Source organism: Salvia miltiorrhiza, chromosome 6 (genome assembly GCF_028751815.1).
Source record: "Salvia miltiorrhiza cultivar Shanhuang (shh) chromosome 6, IMPLAD_Smil_shh, whole genome shotgun sequence".
NCBI classification, from domain to species: Eukaryota; Viridiplantae; Streptophyta; class Magnoliopsida; order Lamiales; family Lamiaceae; genus Salvia; species Salvia miltiorrhiza.
In genome coordinates, this window is record NC_080392.1 from 8,252,951 (window position 1) to 8,274,681 (window position 21,731).

Here is a 21,731-nt window from a genome sequence, read left to right on the forward strand (position 1 = left end):
ACAACATATCCAAACAATAAATTTTATAATCATTTAAAGACATTTTCCATATTATAGCTACTTTCAACATTCTAAAGAAGTAAATAAGAAAATATAATGAGAATTACACACTTATTTTAATTGTATAAGTATGAAAGAGATTAAAACTATTACCATATCATTAAAATCAACTTGATCAATCTCCATCTTCATCACAATCTTCAGTGACAAGTAACACTAGAATAAGAATGTGTGTCTTCTATTGTACTTTGAAAAAAAAATGTGAATACAAATAAAAGAGATAATAATAATACAAAATAAAATTTAAATAGAATGAAAGTAAAGTATTATCTTTAATAAAAATATATACTTTATGAAAAGAGATGTATAGATTAGTTAAATCTTTAAGGTAGGATTACATAAAAATAAAAATAAAAATAAAAATTATATATAATTTAATCCGCGGGCCGAAGCTAGACCGAGTTTGGATCTCAAAAGTTAAAACTCCTACTCCAGATTCAAATCTAAAAAATTTAGGAATAGTTCGGGTCCGATTTAGATCCATCGAGTTCGAATTTTGCAAGATTTAGATCCACAAAAAAGATTTGAATCCATATATCTGAATCGGATCCCAAGATCCATTGTCGTCTCTAGACTAGAGAGTATATATATGCAATATATATATATATATATATATATATATTGTTGGATTTGTATACTGAAAGCAAGAACTTTATGCTTGTATACAATGATTCCTGTTTTCACTATTCTTATCTCCTATCTGATTGTGTTCATGATTGCATATGTATGTTCTTTATCTCTGTATAAGTAGATTATATGGTGTGTTGTAGATCACAGAAGACCATATAATTGGAATAACCTTAAGAGATATAATATGATCACAGCCGAAATAACTCTAGGACAAGTGATTGGTTTAGGCTGCAGTATAGATGGAAGTAGTTTGTCTTGGCTACTTGTCTATACTGGTACGTCATTACGTACTGATAGGACCACAGTTTGAGATGTATTCTTCTATCTGACTTAAGTGAAGAATCAAGATCTCGGTGACTTATAAATCTTAATACTAATAAGTATTCAGATATATATATTAATTCGTATATCACTTTGACTTACTATGGGTGAAAGTTATATACTAACTCGAGTACTCTGTATCTTGGGTGATAGCGGTTAATATATGATATTTGATTATCTGTATTAGTACCCGTATCCGGTATAGGATAATGACATCCCCTTAAGGAGCTCAATAAGGATTATTACGCTAAACCCTGCAGGTTGATTAAGTTCAGGCGTAATAATAAAGTTTGAGTGGTACTGCTTAAGGAATTATAAAGAGATTAATTGTCACACCCCAATTCTTGAAGGAATAAATATAATCGAGGTGTGAAAAATTCATAGAAATAAACAAGGGAAAAACCTTGTTAAAGCCGAGTAATAAAATATTAAGTCGGGCTATGCCCCTTTGGATCACAAGTTTTGTTTCATGCTTCTGAGAACCGACATTCATTAGCATAAATTTAGTAGTGAAGAGTCTAAGCTCGGTCAGGTATATCATTTGAAATTTAACATGAAGATCTTAAGTTGGGAAAACAAAAGACTGATATGAGTAATTGCTACAGCGGAAGTCTAACATAGGAATTTAACTCTAGCCTCAGCTTCGTCCCGTCAGCACCGGCCAGCCAACCTGAAAACATTTGAAAGTAATTTTGGGCTAAGTACTAATGTACTCAGTGGGCATGCATTTTCATAAACATTTCATATTTTCTTAAAGACAGTTTATCCAATTAAACTTGACATGACTTAGAAGGTTTTAAATTGAAAGAACTTCTAAGCATGTTAAAACATTTATTTCATTTGTGCGCACATGTCACACTCCCTTTCTGTTACTCGCTGTGATCCCGGACCTCTAGCCACCGACGGATCCATTTCTCCCATTGCACTTGCCCTGAGGACGTAACTCAGACAAGTTGAATTGACCTCGGGACGCTACCCAGGCAGGCCCTTACATTACATGCTTCGGAACACATCCAGCAAGCACCCTTATAACGCCTCTTAGTTAGTGCCCGATGGAGATCAACCCAACGAGTCAGCTAACGAGTGTACACAATTCTCAAATAACGTGTTAGGCCATAAGAGAACCTCAATTGATTCGTTGTGGCGAGCCTTAAACAGAGCGGAGTGCACATAAACATTTTATTGGATAAACAGTTTGCATTTCATTGAATAAATAATTTGCATTTCATTGAAACATTTAGAGCTTAATAACTCAATCATACTTTATACATTTGGAAAGTAAGCCCACCTGAATAGGCAAAGCCTGTCGTTTAAACTTAACTCTGAATCGGAATAGCAGTGCTAATCCTCTTGATCCTCAAAGCCTACAAGAATTCTATTCTTAATAGGTCTCTTAAATCTAAGCTCAAGTCATGGTAAAGTGCTTTAACATTTTATGATTCATCACGCCGGGTTTTAAAAAAATTAATGAATAAATAATTGAAAACTAAATTCTTGAGTCAAGGACACCAACAATATCCTTACTCGATCTTCTTTGATAATTGGATTTATGAAACCAATTAAAATCATAATTCTTTTTATTGCATAATGCAAATGCAATTTCATGTCATGCTTGAAAGTTGAAACATATGATAAGTAATTTACTTAACATATGCACATAATAATAATATAATATTATTGTGCAATTTATCTTTTAAAAATAATTAATCAAACTAATGGTAGTTAAATTAATTAAAAATATGAACTGCACAAAATAATTAAATTCAAGGCCCAAGTTCTTAAAAATTCACAGCCTAAGTTATTTAAAAGATGAGGCCCAACATTTAAATACTCAACCCATGACTCAAATAAATAGTTGCAGCACAATTGTAAAAATTCTGAGCCCAATATTTTTTTAAAATAAAAACGGCCCAACAGAAGTTAAAATCAGCCCATCAGCCAAGCCCAAAACCTTTCTTCTTCTTCCCCCAATTCGCTCCCTCTCTCTCTCTCTCGGCTACACACAAACACAGACGCTCTGCTCTCTCAAATCTCTCTCTCCCTCGATTTCTGGCCATGGCGGAGCCGCCGCTGGCAGTAGCAACCACCGCCTCCCCCCTTCTCTCATCCTTCGCCCTTGGCCGGACAGCAGCAGCGAAGCCGCCACCGTGCCCTGACCTCCGTCCATCTCTCGACTCCATCTCCTTTCTGCTCAAGCTCGGCCGGACAGAAGCGTCTCTACGCCGCCGTCTCTGCCAGCCCTCTTCCCCGACTCGACTCAGCAGCGACAACACCCCACAGACCCGACTCAGACGCACCGGCATCAACCGGCTCAACACGGCAAGCAAAAATCAAAGCTTTAAACCAAGTTTCCCTTTTTCTACTTATGTTTTCGTGAATGCAATGTTCTTGAAATATTTCAATGTCTTGTTTAAAAACATAAACTTTATGATTTGCGATCTAAATATACAAATATGTGTTTCTGTAATAGCCGATTCGGTGCATTATGCATACATATATAAAGATCATTTCTTTCAGTTTCTTGCCTCTTGATTTGCACAACGTATATAAAACATGTTTATCCATGAATGAGTTGGCTACTGGGAAGAGTATATATACATGTGATACTTTAAATCTTATAGTAACAGTAAATCAGATGAGGGTTCAAGATTTAACCTTAAGAACTTTGGTCGAGGTGCGTTGATGTTACTGTCTAAACTGGGAGATTGTTTGGGTAACTTGTTGAAGAATGGAGTGTCTTTTAAAGAAGAAGAACGAACAGTAAAGTATACGTGGACTCAGCCTATCCATTTAATCTTCATCTTTAATTAACACAAGTTGTAAAAATATCTGAACTTGATTTATTTAGTGGGCTCTTCGAAATGGGATTGAATGTGTGGGCTAGATCTACATGTGAATGAGCTTCTCTCTTGCTACTCATTTAAAAACTTAAGGTTCAAATATAAAATCGAAGTTCAACACACATAATAATTAAAGTTCAACATAAACTTTAATTTAAACTTTGTAAAAAAATTCATACTAATATATGTAGAATATTTCACACATATACTCATATTTAAATTAATATGCAATGCACAAAAATTTTAAATAGCTAAAATATTTACAAAAGCTTTTGTAAATCATTTTGTTGGGATTAAATAAATTTATTTTCTTTATCCGGCGTGAATCATCGTAATTCTAAGTTCGAAAATTATTCTAAACTTAGTAGGGAAAAATGGGGTATTACATTAATTAATTTAAGCTGTCAGAGCTCTAATTAATTAATGGATGTCAGATATTTTAAATACGGAGATTTAATAAGTCTAAATACAAGCCCCGACTCATCACCGGCAGTAAAGGGGTAAGTCAGTATCGGTTCTCTAGTGGAATGAACTGATATTTATAAATTAATTATGGTCTGGGCTGACCATAGATAAATTAATTTATTTGAGGCCCATCTTTATTCCTTGTATCTGGTCCCTGGGCTGGCCCAATGTCTCCTAGCCCTAGAAGAGACAGAAATCGTCCCCCTCACTAATGTAGCGCCCCCTACGTATTTTATTTAATATAAAATACAGCTGTCAGCTCTCAGGGAACACACTGATAAAATTAGGATTTTGAGAGCAGAGCGGGGCGCAGGAAATCGTGTGAGGCATTCTGTCTTGGGAATTTCCATAGCTCGTTGTCCATCCAACGTTGGGAGTTGAGTGGGATACAGTCGAGAAGATCAGAGCTGGAGTCAGATTCTTTCGACGCGATCATCAACAACCTGTGCATCCGATTCTCAAGTAAGTTTTCCTAACACCTATGTGCAGCTGTTAAATTCATAGGAGCATGTTAGGATTTAATCGTTGTATGATAAATTAATAATATTCCAAGAAACGATCATCGGGCAATCGGGTATTAATTCAATTTAATATTCCTTCATATATATATATATATATATATATATATATATAGAAAGAGAAGTAAATGTAATTAAATTCAATTGGAAGAATATAATTGAAATTGAGTAAAAAACTTATAAACCAATTTTAGGAGAACTTTTAAAGTGTTGTCAATTACTACCTCTCAAAACAAATTGAACTAATTAATACTAGTAAATGAATTTTTATTCAACTAATTCAACCTGAATAAATTTCACTGTCAAAGATATAAATGAAAATTTTGAAAAAAAAATACACCCACTACTAGGGTTGTAAACGAATCGAATCGAGTCGAATATCATAATTTCGTATTCGTATTTGAATACTAACCGAATCGAATCGAATTGAATCGAATATTTATATTTCGAATCGAATATTTATCGAATACGAATATCAAAATTCGAATATCGAATCGAATACGAATTATTTGATTAGTTTACAATCGCAATGACGAAGCGCGACTTGTGATGGAAGAATGACTTCAATTTAAAATTTTGATTTTATAAATTGTAAAGTTTTACTTTTAAAATTGTGGAGAATTACTTTAATGCATGTATATTATGATTATTTGCATTTTCCCTTTTTAAAATTGTCAATTATTATATAATATTATAATTCTTATATATATAATTAGATATTGATGAATATAAAACTAAATTCATCGAATAAAGTGATGAATCCACCATAAAATTTACAATCAAATGGTGAAAAATAGTTCATAATTTATTTTAGCCCCTCCACACGCACACATATATACATATATATAATATTTAAATATTTAATCATGCATCTATGCGAATATCGAATCGAATATCATAATTTCATATAAGTATTTGAATACTAATCGAATCGAATCGAATATTTGTTATCGAATAATTTCGAATACAAATAACACAATTTCAAATCGAATCTCGAATCGAGCAAAAATATTCGATTCATTTACAACCCTATCCACTACTCTAATTGTCTAATACCAACTACCGAAAATGTTAATAAAAGAAACTGATTTTTTAAATTTCTTTGAAAGAAAAGTTTATTTCTATCCATTTTTTTCAATATTATTTAAGTTTTGTGCTTTTTAAAATTATAATATTTTAGTTTTTTAAATTGTGTATTTATATTTATTTTTTTTGAAAAAGAACTGGATTGTGTAATTTAATTTAATTTTTCTTTATTATTTGCATCTTATTTTTTTTTTTTGGTTTCATCTTAGATAATATATATATATGTGTGTGTATGTATGTATCTCTTAAATTAAAGACCAGGAAAAGTTATTTAATACAATATATATTAAATTTAAAACAAATACATATATAAAATATAATGATATAAATTCAACAAATTAAATGTCTTTTTATTTATTTATGATATGAAGATTGAACGTGTTTAAACTTTTCTGTTAACTTTTTTTCTTCTTATTTTGTTTTTGTTTTTCCTGATATTTTGATTATATTAAATATGAAGCAACTTTTTATTCTTATTTTTAATATTTTCCTTATATATATCAGTAGATTTGATTATTAAAAATAATTTTAAATTTCAAAGTAGTTATAAAAATGTCACGTATTTTAAAAATACTGCCATACTATAATTATAAAATTTTTGTTTCTATTTTACTCTATATAAAAATAGAACAATGAATAATTTTTTTTAAAATAATTAATATTCTAAAATAACTTTGGATGCTTTACTTAAAAAATTCAAGTTCTGAAGAGAAAAAAAATCTATTGTTACTTGTGGACAATTATATCTTAATTTATTATGCTTTTTATCTTTCTTAATTGCAGTTTTTTTTTTTTTTTTCAGGATCAAATATATGCACTATGTAATTATATATCTTAAACAAAAGAACCCTTTAATTTGATACGTGAAAGGTATAAATTAATTTAAAATAGAAAGTTATGACTATTAATAATTTCTCTTTCAATATTATAATTTCTCAATAGAACCTTTCTCACTCTCTCTCTCTATATATACACATATGTATTAGCTTTTTTTGATATATGAAAGGTATAAATTAATTTAAAATAGCAAGTTATGACTATTAATAATTTCTCTTTCAATATTATAATTTCTCTTTCAATATTATAATTTCTCAATAGAACCTTTCTCACTCTCTCTCTCTCTATATATATACACATATGTATTAGCTTTTAATTAATTTTAAAATTAATTAAGTTCTTGAAATTTAATGACTCACTCAAGCATCTTTTTAACATTTTGTAATTTTCTCAGCGTTATTTTTTTATTTATGACATTTCAATTTTCCGTATTAAGTAGTTTTATTTAGTTTACATTAAAAATTTGTTCCGTCCACGAAAAATAGTCATATTTGAAAAGTAGTGTTTATAATGATAATTAATTAAATTGTAAGGGGAGAAAGGGGCTTTATATAGAAAGTTTTCAAAAATGAAAATAGATTAATTTTTGTTGACACCCAAAAATAGCAAAAATTAAATATTTTTTATGAATAGGATATATTATGTGTAGCTCATACAAGTCTAGAATAATAATCGAGTAAAATTTTGAAGTAGCCAAAATGAAGCATAAAACACAATTTATGGCCACACATTGAAAAAACACAAATTTTGGCCATTTTTATTGATTTGGACGTTTTTGCCCTTAATGAGGCGGACTGGGTAGGATCAGGCACGCGGGTCGCGTGCCGGGTCGGGTTAGGCACTTATGGCACTATTAGTGCCATAAGTGCCAAGATGGCACTTATGGCACTAATAGTGCCATAAGTGCCATCGGAAATCCAAAATAAAACCAAGTAAAATAATCATTTTGGCACTTATGGCACTATTAGTGCCATAAGTGCCAACGAAAATTCAAAATAAAACTAAGTAAAATGGTCATTTGGGCACTTATGGCACTAATAGTGCCATAAGTGCCATACGTGCAGCACAAATACAGAAACAACAACATCATTTAAACCCTAAATGGAACATCTAAACCCTAGGGGGAAGTGTGCACTTATGGCACTTATGGCACTAATAGTGCCATAAGTGCTATACGTGCAGCACATATCAGATCAGCACAGATCAGATCAGATCTGCCGCCGCCGCCGCCTGACCAATCCCTCCTCCACGCGTTTCAGAGGATCGGATCTCCTCCACCGCCGCCGCCTCATCCTCTACTCCGACGAATTCTGCCGCTGACTTCTGCTCGGCGCCGCTGCGATCAGATCAGCTCCGCCGCTGCGATCAGATCAGCTGCGATCAGATCTGCTTGGCACCGCCGCTGCGATCAGATCTGCTCCGGTGACTTCTGCTCGGCGCCGCTGCCGCGTAGCCGCTGGAGAAAGAGAGAGGGAGATGAGAAGGAGAGAGGAGATAGCGCAGCCGCTGGAGAGAGAGAGAGGGAGATGAGAAAGAGAGAGGAAAGAGAGAGAACACTACGCCAAAAACGCACATACATAACGCCTCATAGATAACGGATATTTAAAATATCCGTTATGTATGCGCGCCCTTTTTGAATAGATAACGGATATTTCAAAAATTCGTTATGAAAAAACTGTTACCTCTGACTATTTATAACGTTTTTGAGTCCACCGTTATCTATGAGTGTTATGTATATTTATTTTTAATAACGCATTTTTAATACCGTTATGCTTTGTGTTATATATGAGCACACTTTAATAACAGTAAATGTATCGTTATTAATCTATGTTATGTATTAGATTTTGTTTAATTAAAATAATTTTGGCTTTTGTTAATTATTTTCACCCAAATAAAATTGTGAATTCACTAAGTTTTCTCTTCTTCTCTCCCTCTCCAACAATTCCCGCCGTTCATTTCTTCTCAGCGCACGAACTCCTCCGACGACCTCCGCGCTGCCATTCCTCCGCCCGCCGCCGGTGTCTTACATCATCTTCTTCTCGGAGGTGAAGCCCTAAAATCCCTAAATCCCCAAATTCTTCCTCACCTAAAATCCCCAAACCCTATTGTTGCCGCCGACGACCTCCGCCCCGGACAGCCACTGCATACGCCGGTAATTACTCTTCGCACCGCTACGGTACGTCTCGGTACTCTCTCTCTCTCTCTCTCTCTCTCTCTCTTGCTCTCACTCGCCGTATCTCTCCGTCTCATTCATGGTGGCTACCGCGGATCCAACAGCGTTGGCAATCGTTGCCGCAAGCCCGCGCCTCCTTCGCGGTGGGTGGCGGTCGAGCCGCTGCTGTCCTGTTATTTATTTATTTCTGATAATTTTGGAATTTTAGCTGCAATTTGTCTATTTCGTTCGAACCACACATTTGAAGAGGTTTTCTCTTTTTGGGGGGGTTTTTGTTGTTCTCATCTGTTTTTTATTTGCTGTTATTTAGAAAGGCTTTTGATCCTGAATAGATAAAGTGTGTTTATTTTGCTGTTGGAGTTGAAATAATTGGGAAATATTTAAGCTTAAATAGAGAGGGTGTATTTGCTTTGATTAATTGAATCACATGGTTCACTCTCAGCTGCTGCGGAGTAGGGTTTTTACTTCTACCGAGAAGGCTTTTTTGAAGCAGCCTAAGGTGTTTCTTTGGTGAGTTTGTGTTTGCGTAATGTTAGATTTGTTGTAGAGGAAAGAATCCTGTTTACATCTATTTTTGCTACATTATATTGGAATTGATTCCTAAATTCTTTACAAATTACAACTTATGTGGCTTTTTTGTGTACTCCCCTGTTGTTTTATGACTTCCTCTCCGCCTTCTGGTTTCAGAATGTGAGTAGCTGAATGTCGTGCTGTTAAACTAGTCTTCCTAATTCTCGAGTCTCTGTCTGGAGCTGGGTTTGAAAAAGCGCGCCTAGGCGCGCGCCTTAAGCGAGGCGCAGGGTGGGGGGGCTTTTTTAGGCAAGGCGCTGGAGCCTACAAGAGGCGCAGCAGAGGCGCAATAAGGCGCGAAAGGCGCGCCTAGGCGCAGTTTTACTAAGGCGCCGCCTTATGTAGAATTAGGGTTAGGGTACAAATTGTGGGACCCATTCAAGCAGCCTAATTAAAAGGCAGCCGCAACTTTTTAAATGAGCCTAATTAAAAGGCAGCCGCAACTTTTTAAATGATGGGACCCAGCCGCAAATTTAACTATGCCATTAAGTAATACTATATGGAGTGGAGGTAATTTATTATTAATTTATTACCCATTTAGCCACATATATTATTAATTTATTACCCCATTCAGCCACAACTTTTAATAAAAAGGGGCCAGCTGCAACTTGTACACAAATACACAAAGTATTTGCCTCTTAAGTAATATATGGAGGTATAAACCCATAATGTATATATATATTTTTTTTATATGGTGTTATTTATTGTTCTAAATTAAGTATTTGTATTTTTTATGTATTTGTGTTTTAAGTATGTATTTTAAGTAGAAAATATATTATAGATAAATATATTAGAATTTTTATATTTTAGGTGCGCCTCGCCTACGAAAAGCCCGCGCCTGAGCTTAAAGCCCTGCGCCTAGGCTCCGGGGCATGTTTGCGCCTCGTGCGCCTTGGGCTTTTTTAAACCCAGGTCTGGAGACTGGAGCCATATTGGTGTGTGAATGCAGGTTGTATTTCTTGAATATGTGCAGGTGCCTGTTTGTTTAATACCCATGCTGTCGGAGTGATTCGACCTACCCCATGATCTTGCTCTACAGATATGGTATGTATAATTTAAGAGTAAAGAGATGTCGAAAGTCAACAGCTTGTTGATGGAGAAAGGGTTGTGGGAATTTTGTATTATGTGATGCAAACTTGCTAGGTGTGTCTCTCTTTCTCTCTCTCTCTCTCTCCGTGTATGTGAAAATGGACGGATTGTAGAATTATAGTAGTTGTAGCTGACAATAGATTAAAGAAATCATATAGCTTTGTGGGTTTACTGATTAATACCAGAGATAGGCAGAGAAAATGGAGAGTTGTATTAGTTGGAGATGGACAACAGATTAAAGAAATCCATTTAGTTATGTGGGTTTACTATTTAATACCAGAGATTTGCAGAAACATGGTGCCTCAAATCTGATTAATGCTGCACTAATGGTGGTTTATCCAAAATAATTACGCCTTAAATTCTCGCATGCCAACTTTCAAGAATCTTTTTATTGGTTCTGATTAGAGAAAATTATTTGGGCCTATATCTTTAATAGAGTGCTTGGCTTTATGGGACGTACACAATTTATCTGTACGTTTTGCTTAGAATTTTCGTATTCACACAACTCAGCAAATTTTTAGTTTTACTGAGGTAAAGGTTAGAAAATGGCAGCTTTTAGGATTTGCTTTTTATGGTTTGATAAAAGCAATCTGTAGAGGGTTTTTTGGTGAGCTTATAAGTTATAAGTTCTATTTTATGAGTCATATTTGCTATCATGCTACTTATCTTGCCTATATCCGGTGCATTAAATTATCTATTTTCAATCTTTACTGGGAATTCCTAAAATTGAGCCCAAAAGTTATCTGCAATATATAGTGGAGGTGATCACTAGTCTCTAGCTATGTCCTATATTTACAATCTTACCTTTTATGTTTGGTGAACTGGATATGACTGAAGGCAATTCCTTTTCAATGTTTGTTGTTTTACATGGTTCTTGGGGGCGGGGGCAGGGACCGCGACCAGGGCCGCGGCCGCAGCAGCAGCAGTACTTGTGTTGTTTTGCATTTCCAATCTGCACGTGTCATAAGATTTAGGATCATAGTGATTAATTATGTTTATATAATATGGAAACTGAATAAAATGTGCATGTGTTAAGTTAGAATGAGCTAGAGGAATTATAATTACTCGTTGAAAGTTGGAGATGAGAGGGGGGTTGATGCTAAGACGTCTTCTGCTCATTATTTTATTTTTTGAAATACTATTATCTACTTTGCCGCTGTTGATGTGAATATTGTCACTATAATTTGAAGTGGTATGTGAGTTTTTAACTTTAGTTAGAATTTCAACTTTAGTTTCTGCAGTCTGTTGTTTTAATTAAACAAATTATTTGTTAAGGCATGTGTTAAAACCCCATATATTATCAAGTTTCTGCAGTCTGTTGTTTTCTTTTATTCCACATAATTTATTTGGAGTATTTTTCTATTGGCAGGTTGAGCTTGTGTGTCGGGTTCTCTCCTGAATTAGTTTCTGCAGATTCATCATAGCAGGATGACCAACTAGTTATTGAGGACTTGATGCTAGAACATATAGTATGATAGATTTTCGTTTTAGCTATAAGATACTTTGTAATTTCAATTTTGAATCAAAATATGCAATGATGATATATACTTGATACTTAGTTTATTCGGATGATTAATGTATGAATATTTTGGATGATATATAATATTGTTATTGTTGGTTTTATCATTTTGTTGTTTTAAAGTTATTTATTTATTTTTGAGATAAATAACATAAAAATTGAAAAAAAAATATTAAATATGTTAAAAACATTTATAAATAACGGATATTAATGTTATCTATAAGGATATATAACCGTTATGTATAAAATAATAGATAACGGAGAAATATAAATTTAATTACGGTAAAAAAATGTTATGTATAACACTTATACATAACGGATTACCAAACGTTATTAATATCAAAAAACCGTTATGTATAATACTATAGATAACGGATATAAAACGTTACTTATATATAAACAACCGTTATGTATATGTGAATACATAACGGTGAAGTTTAACTTTCGTGACGGGTTGGAACCGTTATGTATAATGATTTAGATAACGGATTATCAAGTGTTATTTATTTATGGATAACCGTTATGTATAATAGTATAGATAACGTATAAATATCCGTTATGTATGCGCGTCACATACATAACACCACTATACTTAACGCAAGTTTTTCCGCATAGATAACGGATAAAATCCGTTATGTATGCGCGTTTTTGGCGTAGTGGAAGGGTAGAATAGTCATGACATACAAAAAATGGCTAAAATTTATGTTTTTTCAAATGGTGGACAAAATTTGATGTTGTATGTTGAATAGGGCCATTCGGCCCTATTGTTTCATAATAATCACCGGGAGATATACTAAGTTAAGATAATGCGTCTTGATGGCAAATATCATTTCCAACTCTAATAATTTTTTTATAGTAAAATAGATGACATTCTTAGAATGATGTAACAAATCTGATATAATATCCATATATTAGAAGAATGATCAAATAAAAAGCATCACTAATTTTTTATTAAAAAAACATCATTATTTTGTTAATTAAAAATCAATCTAGCTAGTCGTGCATACAATAATGCTTAATACATGATTATATTTTATTGCATATAAAAATACTATTGGATACAATATAATATATGAATCTATACATATATTAAAGCATAGATTTGTGGGGGAATGTGATCCCGCCAAGAGCAACTTCCTTTCAACCAATGGATATTGAACTTTGTATCTGCTGGGTAAAGTTCATGACTTCTGGCCCAAATTTGATAGTGCATTAAAAATGCCAAAATTAAATTTTTTTTTCCTCAATAGCTGGCACAGTTAATTCTTTAAATTTTGGCTCCAAAAATGGCGCCCAAACCACATTTTGAAATTTAAAAACAACTAATGTTGGAGCCAATTTGCCAAACACTTTGCCTACAAATATGAAGTAATTTCAGACCAAACTTCACTCTGCAAACTCACTTTCTATTTTATGGTTTTTTTTTTTCTCTCCCTCCTATTTTATGGTTTTTATGTTTCTATGTGTTACTCTCATTTTGTTTTTTTTGCTATTCACTATTAGGATCAATTACAACTCAAATGCTAAACAATTATTACACGTTTTTCTACTTTATACATAATGTCAAACTGTGATACTAATAGTATTTCTGAATTCCGCAGATGAAGACTTGGATCTGAAGCATGGAAGTATTGCCTATCAAATCTGCAAAAGCCACAGTAATAACGAATTTTCTTTCACATTTGAATCATTCCTCAGAAATACATTTGTATTTTTCTCAACATGTATATATTGAAAAATGAAGCTGAAGGCCTGAAGCTACCTGATTCCACTTTTTGGCTTCAGTTCGACTCTAACTGGCAAGAGAAATGAAGCTGGATTATGAAGCTGGATTTTCAGTTACGGCCTTGTGATTAGCAGTCAAGGAAAAGTATGAGGAACAATAATACACTTAGCTTGGTTATTTGCTGAAAAATAATTTCAAATTTTCAAGTATAATTGAGAAAAAAGAAAATACCAAGAATCAATTGAAATCCTTGAGATCTAACATGCAAATGCAGAAAAACAGAAGAAAAAAAAAAAAACAGTGCAAATGGAAATTGAAAAACACATAAATCTGTAAAAAAGATTACCAAAGTATATTTTTTCAGAAAATCTAGAACTATATATTAAGAATATGTAAAAAAAAGAGACCAAAGCATATTTCAAAATCTCAAAAATCCAAAATCAATCGGAGTATTTCAAAATCTCAAAAATTAAGAATTCAAAATCTCAAAAGCCAGATTCACCAAATATCGTGAAAGATATATGGACTAGATTAGGATATATTTGATATATTCTAATAAGCTTTAATTAATTAGTAAATAGTTTGACTATTGGATTAATTAATAGGAGACAAAAGAAAAGCCCGGCCTGTTTAACCTAGGGTTTACAGGCGTGTCTTATTCCTATAAGATTAGGAATATATTTCTTTTATCTGTAAGAGAGATGAACACACGTGAGATACGTAAAATTACAAGAGAGAAAACACTTAGAGCACTATAGAATTCAATCGGAGATTTCCTAGTTTTCGATGATTGAATGGTGCATCGGGAATTGTTCCTGCATCGAATCTGCAATATGCGTGGATACCATAGTAGTGGATTCAAATCGAATCTGCAATATGCGTGGATACCATAGTAGTGGATTCAACTGCAGGATTGCTAGAAGAATTGCTACAGGATTGTTTGCTACACAACAAGTAAGTCATTCTAACTGTTGTTGTGTGTTTGTAATCTCTACACATGAATCAATTGTAAATCTAGATCTTTTCCTTGACTGTTATTTCCGCTGCGTATCATTAGATGATGTCAAGGATTTCCAACAGTGGTATCAGAGCCCGGGGCTCGATTTATAATTGATACTATGTTCTAATTAATTATGGGTTAATTAAAATTTTGATTTTAGAAATCTGTTTACGAAAATTAAATTGAGAATTTGATTTTGGAATTGAATTTTGGAATTGGGATTTTGTTGCTGGATCCTTCACCGGATCTTGGCCGACCGCCTTCTTGGACAGAACGGCGACGGTGGCTCGGGGCTCGCCGGTGTGCAGCGCCCGACCACCTGCCGGCAGCTGCGTCGTGGCTTCAAGCCGACGCGCCGCTGCATATCTGTGGCAGCCCGCCATCTCGGTCTTGGAGACAACCGGCGATGGTGGAGGTCTTGCGCGGAGGCGGCGGATCCGTGACTGTGGCTGACGAGACGGTGGCAGGTGGCTCGGGGTCTGCCGTTGTGCCGCGCCCGACCGCTTTCCTCCGTCTGTGTCGCGCCTCCGTCTGTGTCGCGCCTCCGACCAGCGAAAGGCAGGCTGACGGGAATTGAAGGGAGCAGCGGCTGCTGCTGCACTCCTTCTTCAATCCCTAGCAACAGAACCGGGCATGGGCTTCAATCTGGGCCTGGGGCTGGGTGTTACTTCTGCTGGGCTTGCGGTTCTAAATGGGCTGGGCCTGCGAATTTATTTAAGTTATTAATTAGATTGATTTAAGTTATATGTTATTAATTTAGAATTAATAATATAAATCCCAATTTCAGAATTAAGTTTATTAATTAGATTAATATCTTGATTATTATTATTTTAGAAATAATAATAATCATTGTGTGTTTATATTAATTTGGAATTAATATAAATTAATTAGATTAATGAATTTTATTTAGTATTATTATTTTGAAATAATAATATTGAATCTATATTTATATTAATTTGGAATTGATATAAATTGACTAATTCATTAATTTGATTTATAAATCATGAATTATTATTATTTATGAAATAATAATAATTGATGAGTTTTATATTAATTTTGAATTAATATATGAAATTGTTATTTTGAGATAATAATGTTGTATTAATTTGGAATTAATACAAATTGATTAACCCATATTTTAATTGGAGAATAAAATTTTAATTGGATTAAGGAATTTTATTCGTAGAGATTTTATGTTGTTTTGTGATAAGCATGCTATTTGATTTTATGCTTATTATTTAACTATAGTAGTTAGAGACCGCTTTAATGCTTGGGTAGGCGGCGCCCTGTATATGTAGTCCGCGTTACTATGTATGGGTAGGCGGCACCCAATATGTGTGGTCCGCATTTCGTATGCCTGGGTAGGCGGCACCCAGTAATTGTGTTGCTATTTAATATTGGATATTAAATATAAGCAATTAGTATCACATACAAAATCCCCATTAAATATAAGTCTTTGTGTGAGCACAAAATGCATCGTCCATCATAATTGTCTGAGCAACCCATCCTTTTCGATCAAGAGTATTTACATAAAATTGTATGCTCTAATCTACAAGGCCAAGGCTCATTCATAGGTTGGCACCGTGTGATGGGGTTGACTTACTTAAATTATTTTGGAACGCAAAGCGACAAAGAATGATTTAAGGACGCAGATTAATTGGATTAATCAACCAAGAATTGCAAAATTGTTGTTGCAATTGGCTTAGAGGCCTACTAAGTGATATTATTGTAGTCATCAGCAAAGCAGAGGCTGCATAATATTGACTTGGATCTTGGACCACTAAGATTTATATTGATTATAAATCCGTATTTTATGTTGGGGGCATAAGATATGTTAAAATTAGTGGGAGCTAATCAAAATAAAATGCCTTGTTTGATTAGTAAAATAAATGTGATCTTATTTGATTCGATTTTCTTTATTGCTTTCTTTTGTCTCTATTTTATCTGCAACTGTTTTGATATGTTTGTTAGATACGGTAAATTGACTAGGTCAAACTTTCTGGATTGACCGCGTAATTTGCGTTTGGTGTTAAGGCTAGATAGGATTGATTATGTCTTTGAGAAATCAATCCACATCATCCTTAATGTGACTTTAGGAACTTTCAAAATGTTTGACATTGAAAGTTATAAGAAACATATGGATGATGTAACTTCTGCTAAATGTGTCATGATTGTGTCTATGGGTTTGGAACTGCATAAACAACATGATCACACGTTTCGATTGAGATGTTGATACACCTGAAGAGTGTTAATGCTTTAGAAGCTAAGACCATAAAGTATAAGATACTCATGGATCTCTTCAGGATTAATCTACATGGAGTAGACAAGGTCTCTATGGATGTCATGAAAAAGATTGAGTTAATTGAGAGGTTGGCCACGATTGGGACGAGACTATCCGATATTTGTCTCAATCAACTTAATCTTGCAGTAATGATCTGTCTCATTTGTGAACTTCATAGTTAATTCAAAATGAACAATAGGACAGTGACACTGCCATGAGTTTCATGACATGTTAAGAACGATTTTGAATCGTCTTCCACTAAGGACAAATAAGTTCTTATGATTAATGCTTCTGCCAATTCTAACCCAAAAGGAAAGAAAAGGTAGAAGAAGGATCAAAGAACTAAATTTTGCATCCTAAGGTGGAAACCAAAAGAAGCAGAAGTTACCCAAAGATGAAATATTTTTTGTCAAGAAAATGATACTGGAAGGAATACTGCTTGATGTTCAAAACATTGGATGTTTTGATAGCAGAATTTGGTATATTTTTCATTGAGGTGAACATGTAACAACTCATACTCCTGGGTATTAGATACGGGTTATACTTCACACATTTGTTAAAATGTGTATTGTCTAACTAAAAACAAGAGAGTGAGACCAAAGAAATCTGACTTACGCATTTGTTTTGAGCAATAGTTGCTGCTAAATGCATAATGTCTTATGGATTTGATCTATCTTTGGGTTTGTGAACATGTTAGATTGTTATTTTGTTCTTGGAATTACGAGGAATATAATTTTCATTCTCATGTCAGACATTGAAGTTTTTCTTTCCATTTTGCTTATAGAATTTATTCTACTTTGCTTAATGGAGATGAAAATATTTCACTTGAGAATATTTTATATTTGCTCAATGCGAACAAGATATCCTCAGTGTGTAAAATAAACTATCACAAGCAATGCGAATAGTCCGACTTAACTTTGGCATGTAGGCTTGGTCACTTAATGAGAAATGAATAACAAGATTGAGAAAGTTAGACTATCTCACACTTTTTGACGTAAAGTCTTAAAGTGATTGTGAAATCACATCTCAAGGTTAAAATGACCAACGAGCCACTTTCTAGGAAAAGAATACAAGCTAAAGAAGTACTTGAGTTGATTCACATAGTGATATGTGGACCGTTTCCAACTCAAGCACAAAGTGAATTTTCGTACTTCATAACTTTCACAGACGATTTCTTAAGGTATGGAAATGTGTATCTTATGAAACACAAATCAGAAACTTTGAGAAATCTATGGAGTTTAAGTTAGAAGTCAAGAAACAACTTGGAGAAGTATTTAATCTCTAAAATTAGATCGAGAAAGAAATACTTAAACCACGTGTTCGTCGATTGCTTGAAGTCATATGGAATCCATCCACAATGGACTCCTCTAGGGATACCTCATTTGAGTTTGACATCCAAAAGGAGAAATCGAACTTCATTAGATATAGTTCGATCCATAATGAGCTTTTCAAAACTTCTGGTGTATCTTTGGGACCATGCCTTGTTTATTATTGCTTATATTCTGAATCAAGTTCCACTTGAATTAGTTGAGTAAATATCATATGAATGTGGTATTGAAAGAAGCATAGTCTTACACATGTGTGAACCTTGAGTTACACTACATATGTAGAGAAAATGCTCGCTGATTAGTTGGAATCAAAAGTGAGAAATGTTACTTTGTGAGATATCCGAAGAAAACACGAGAATACTACTATTTTCTTGGAAAATATAAGTTCTCAGTTTTAGGATTGCGATGTTTCTTGAAAAGACTTGGTCTATAGAGAACAAGATCGTTATGACTTAGATCTTGACAAGATTTGAGAGCCACAAAGTCAACTTTGAGGAAGAAAACTTGTTAGATAGTCTAAACAAGATTTTAGTGGGAGCTTTACATGATCTCATTGGTACTGATGCACTACTTAGAGCGTCATCTACATCCAATAAGAGCAGTATTGAAGATTATGCAGAAATGCAAGATTCTTCAATACGGGGGAGATATGACTTGGATGTCGAAGATTCTTCATCATGATATAGCGGATCAACTTCCTCAAGTTCAGAATAACAAAGAGCCTGCACAAATGCAACGTCGTATAAGTTCTAGAGAACATAAACCAGGTGAAGAATTAATCTATTGGTCTAAGATCAATACGAGAAAGAATTTGAAATTGGTTATGATCTTAGAACTTATGCGAAACTATGATAGTCATAGGTTCCATGATGGTCATATATTCTTAGAAGTGGCAATAAGCCATAAAATTTGAAATGGATTGGTTAGACCTTAATTGAGTCATCATCTGAGGTAATATCCATTTGATGCTAATGACAATGTGCAAACCTGCAAGGCTAGGTTAGTGGCAAAAGATTATAGTCAGTGCGAGAGCATGGATTATGATCTTTTCGTCAATTGCAAAAGTCAAGTCCATTGAGATTTTACTTGTTGTTATGAACTAAAACAAGCTTCTAGAATATGGAATACAAATATTTTGACAAAGAAATCAAATCGTTTGATTTTGGTCAAAAGCAAAGAAAGTATTGTGTTTATTGGAAACACAACAATGAGGACACAATTTTCATCATCATTTATGTAAGACATATTGAAAATGAAAATTATTGTACTCATGATGCAATCCATGAAAGACTAGTTGTAAATTTCCTTCATGGTGAAGGATTTGAATAAAGCCTATTATATCCTTGGGATCAAGATCTATGGTGTTTGAGCTAATAGATTGTTAGGCTATCAAAATCCACTTACATAGACAAGGTGCTAAGGCGATACTCCATGAAGAAGTTCGAAAGGACATCTACCGATGGAATATGGCATCTATTTGTCAAGAAATGATTGCCCTTCTAATGACAATGAGATTTAACGCACAAAGGATGATCCTAACGCTAGGGCAATAGGATGGTCATGAATGTCATGATTTTCACTACACAAGGTGTAGTTTGTGTGCTTAGCATCGTTGGCAGATTTTAAGAGATATTAGAAACAAGAGATTATGTTAGAGCAAGTTCCCACATAAGAGGACATAGCTAATCATTTTGACTGGTTGTTATGCATTATGAATCATAACAAGCACTTTGAGTGTTTGGGCATTGGATATCTTTGAGACTGGCTTTAGTCAGTGGGAGTAAAAGTAATATGTCTAGAAATAATCTGTGTTGAGACTTATTACTTGATCACATTTATGACATTTGATGTCACTAATGGCATTATGCATTTATTTGATTGATTACTTTGATTATTTGTTTTCATTCAATTAAATGTTCCCATGAGTTAATACTGTTGCTAATTTAGTGGGAGGTTAGCAATAGAGTATAACTCTTAAAGCACCCCGACTAAGGATCATCAAGATTGGGATATTGATGATATGTTATAAGTTGGCATGCGATCTGTATCACATTCTTAGAGAATGTAGTTGTTCTCACGACTATGAGATATTAGATACTCGTGATAGATGCATGGATACTTTAGAGAGTATTGGCATACCCAACCAATATATCATTTGTTTTGGTGTCTATGATTATTGGTGTGTGGAGATTGTGACAGTCCTTTGACTTGAGGGCAATGCTTATCTTACTTATTGAATGGTATACTTTGACCAAGTACAATGCTTGCACTCCAACCAAAGGGGTAGATACGGCTTGTGTTGGGTATATCGGGATATAAGGGAATGTGGTAGTTGTGCCAAGATAGGATTCATTCCTCGATTAACATTTCGAGAAGAACACTCAGTTTCTCTATATTACTTGACCGTTAAGTCACTGGCCAGTGCAATTGATATGTTCGAACTTTAAAAGTTGAACATGATTGATGGAGGTCATTTAATAAAGATGAGATAAATTGATAGAGCTATTAGAAAGACACAATGGCAAATTCTAGGCTCTATCGAGTGGTTCGTGAATGAAAGGATGTTACTATATCTTCGCATAAAGGTTTTGTTTACAGAATCCACGTAAACGTTCTTCATATATCGAGTTCGCTACACAACGCAGTCTAGGAGTTTTGTGTAGACTTTAATTTGATTATCGATGATAATGGAGGCCTATTGGGTCACACTTTATGTGTATTGTTGATTCGCTCAAGGGTGCAAAGATAGTGCTTGGTGTTTAATCTAATGCTAGTCCAAGTGGGAGATTGAAAGATATATGGACTAGATTAGGATATATTTGATATATTCTAATAAGCTTTAATTAATTAGTAAATAGTTTGACTATTGGATTAATTAATAGGAGACAAAAGAAAAGCCCGGCCTGTTTAACCTAGGGTTTACAGGCGTGTCTTATTCCTATAAGATTAGGAATATATTTCTTTTATCTGTAAGAGAGATGAACACACGTGAGATACGTAAAATTACAAGAGAGAAAACACTTAGAGCACTATAGAATTCAATCGGAGATTTCCTAGTTTTCGATGATTGAATGGTGCATCGGGAATTGTTCCTGCATCGAATCTGCAATATGCGTGGATACCATAGTAGTGGATTCAAATCGAATCTGCAATATGCGTGGATACCATAGTAGTGGATTCAACTGCAGGATTGCTAGAAGAATTGCTACAGGATTGTTTGCTACACAACAAGTAAGTCATTCTAACTGTTGTTGTGTGTTTGTAATCTCTACACATGAATCAATTGTA

The 21,731-nt window shown here is 33.9% G+C and overlaps 2 long non-coding RNA genes across 6 annotated transcripts; one reads left to right on the forward strand and one right to left on the reverse strand.

Annotated features, from left to right (window-relative positions):
• Positions 1–1,423: 1,423 nt before the first annotated feature.
• LOC130988407 (uncharacterized) lies at positions 1,424–3,782 on the reverse strand. Of its 2 annotated transcripts, XR_009090084.1 has the most exons (3): positions 3,667–3,782; positions 2,300–2,375; positions 1,424–1,681 (listed from the first exon to the last, which is right to left on the reverse strand). It is a non-coding gene; the product is annotated as an uncharacterized LOC130988407 (long non-coding RNA). The 2 variants fall into 2 exon arrangements; XR_009090085.1 differs by having other exon boundaries at positions 2,300–3,708.
• A 4,836-nt stretch (positions 3,783–8,618) lies between these two features.
• On the forward strand, positions 8,619–12,212 carry LOC130988408 (uncharacterized). 4 transcript variants are annotated; one of them, XR_009090088.1, is made up of 4 exons: positions 8,619–8,943; positions 9,373–9,674; positions 10,413–10,643; positions 11,959–12,212. It is a non-coding gene; the product is annotated as an uncharacterized LOC130988408 (long non-coding RNA). The 4 variants fall into 4 exon arrangements; XR_009090087.1 differs by having other exon boundaries at positions 8,619–8,933; XR_009090089.1 differs by having other exon boundaries at positions 8,619–8,909.
• The last annotated feature ends 9,519 nt before the right edge of the window (positions 12,213–21,731 follow it).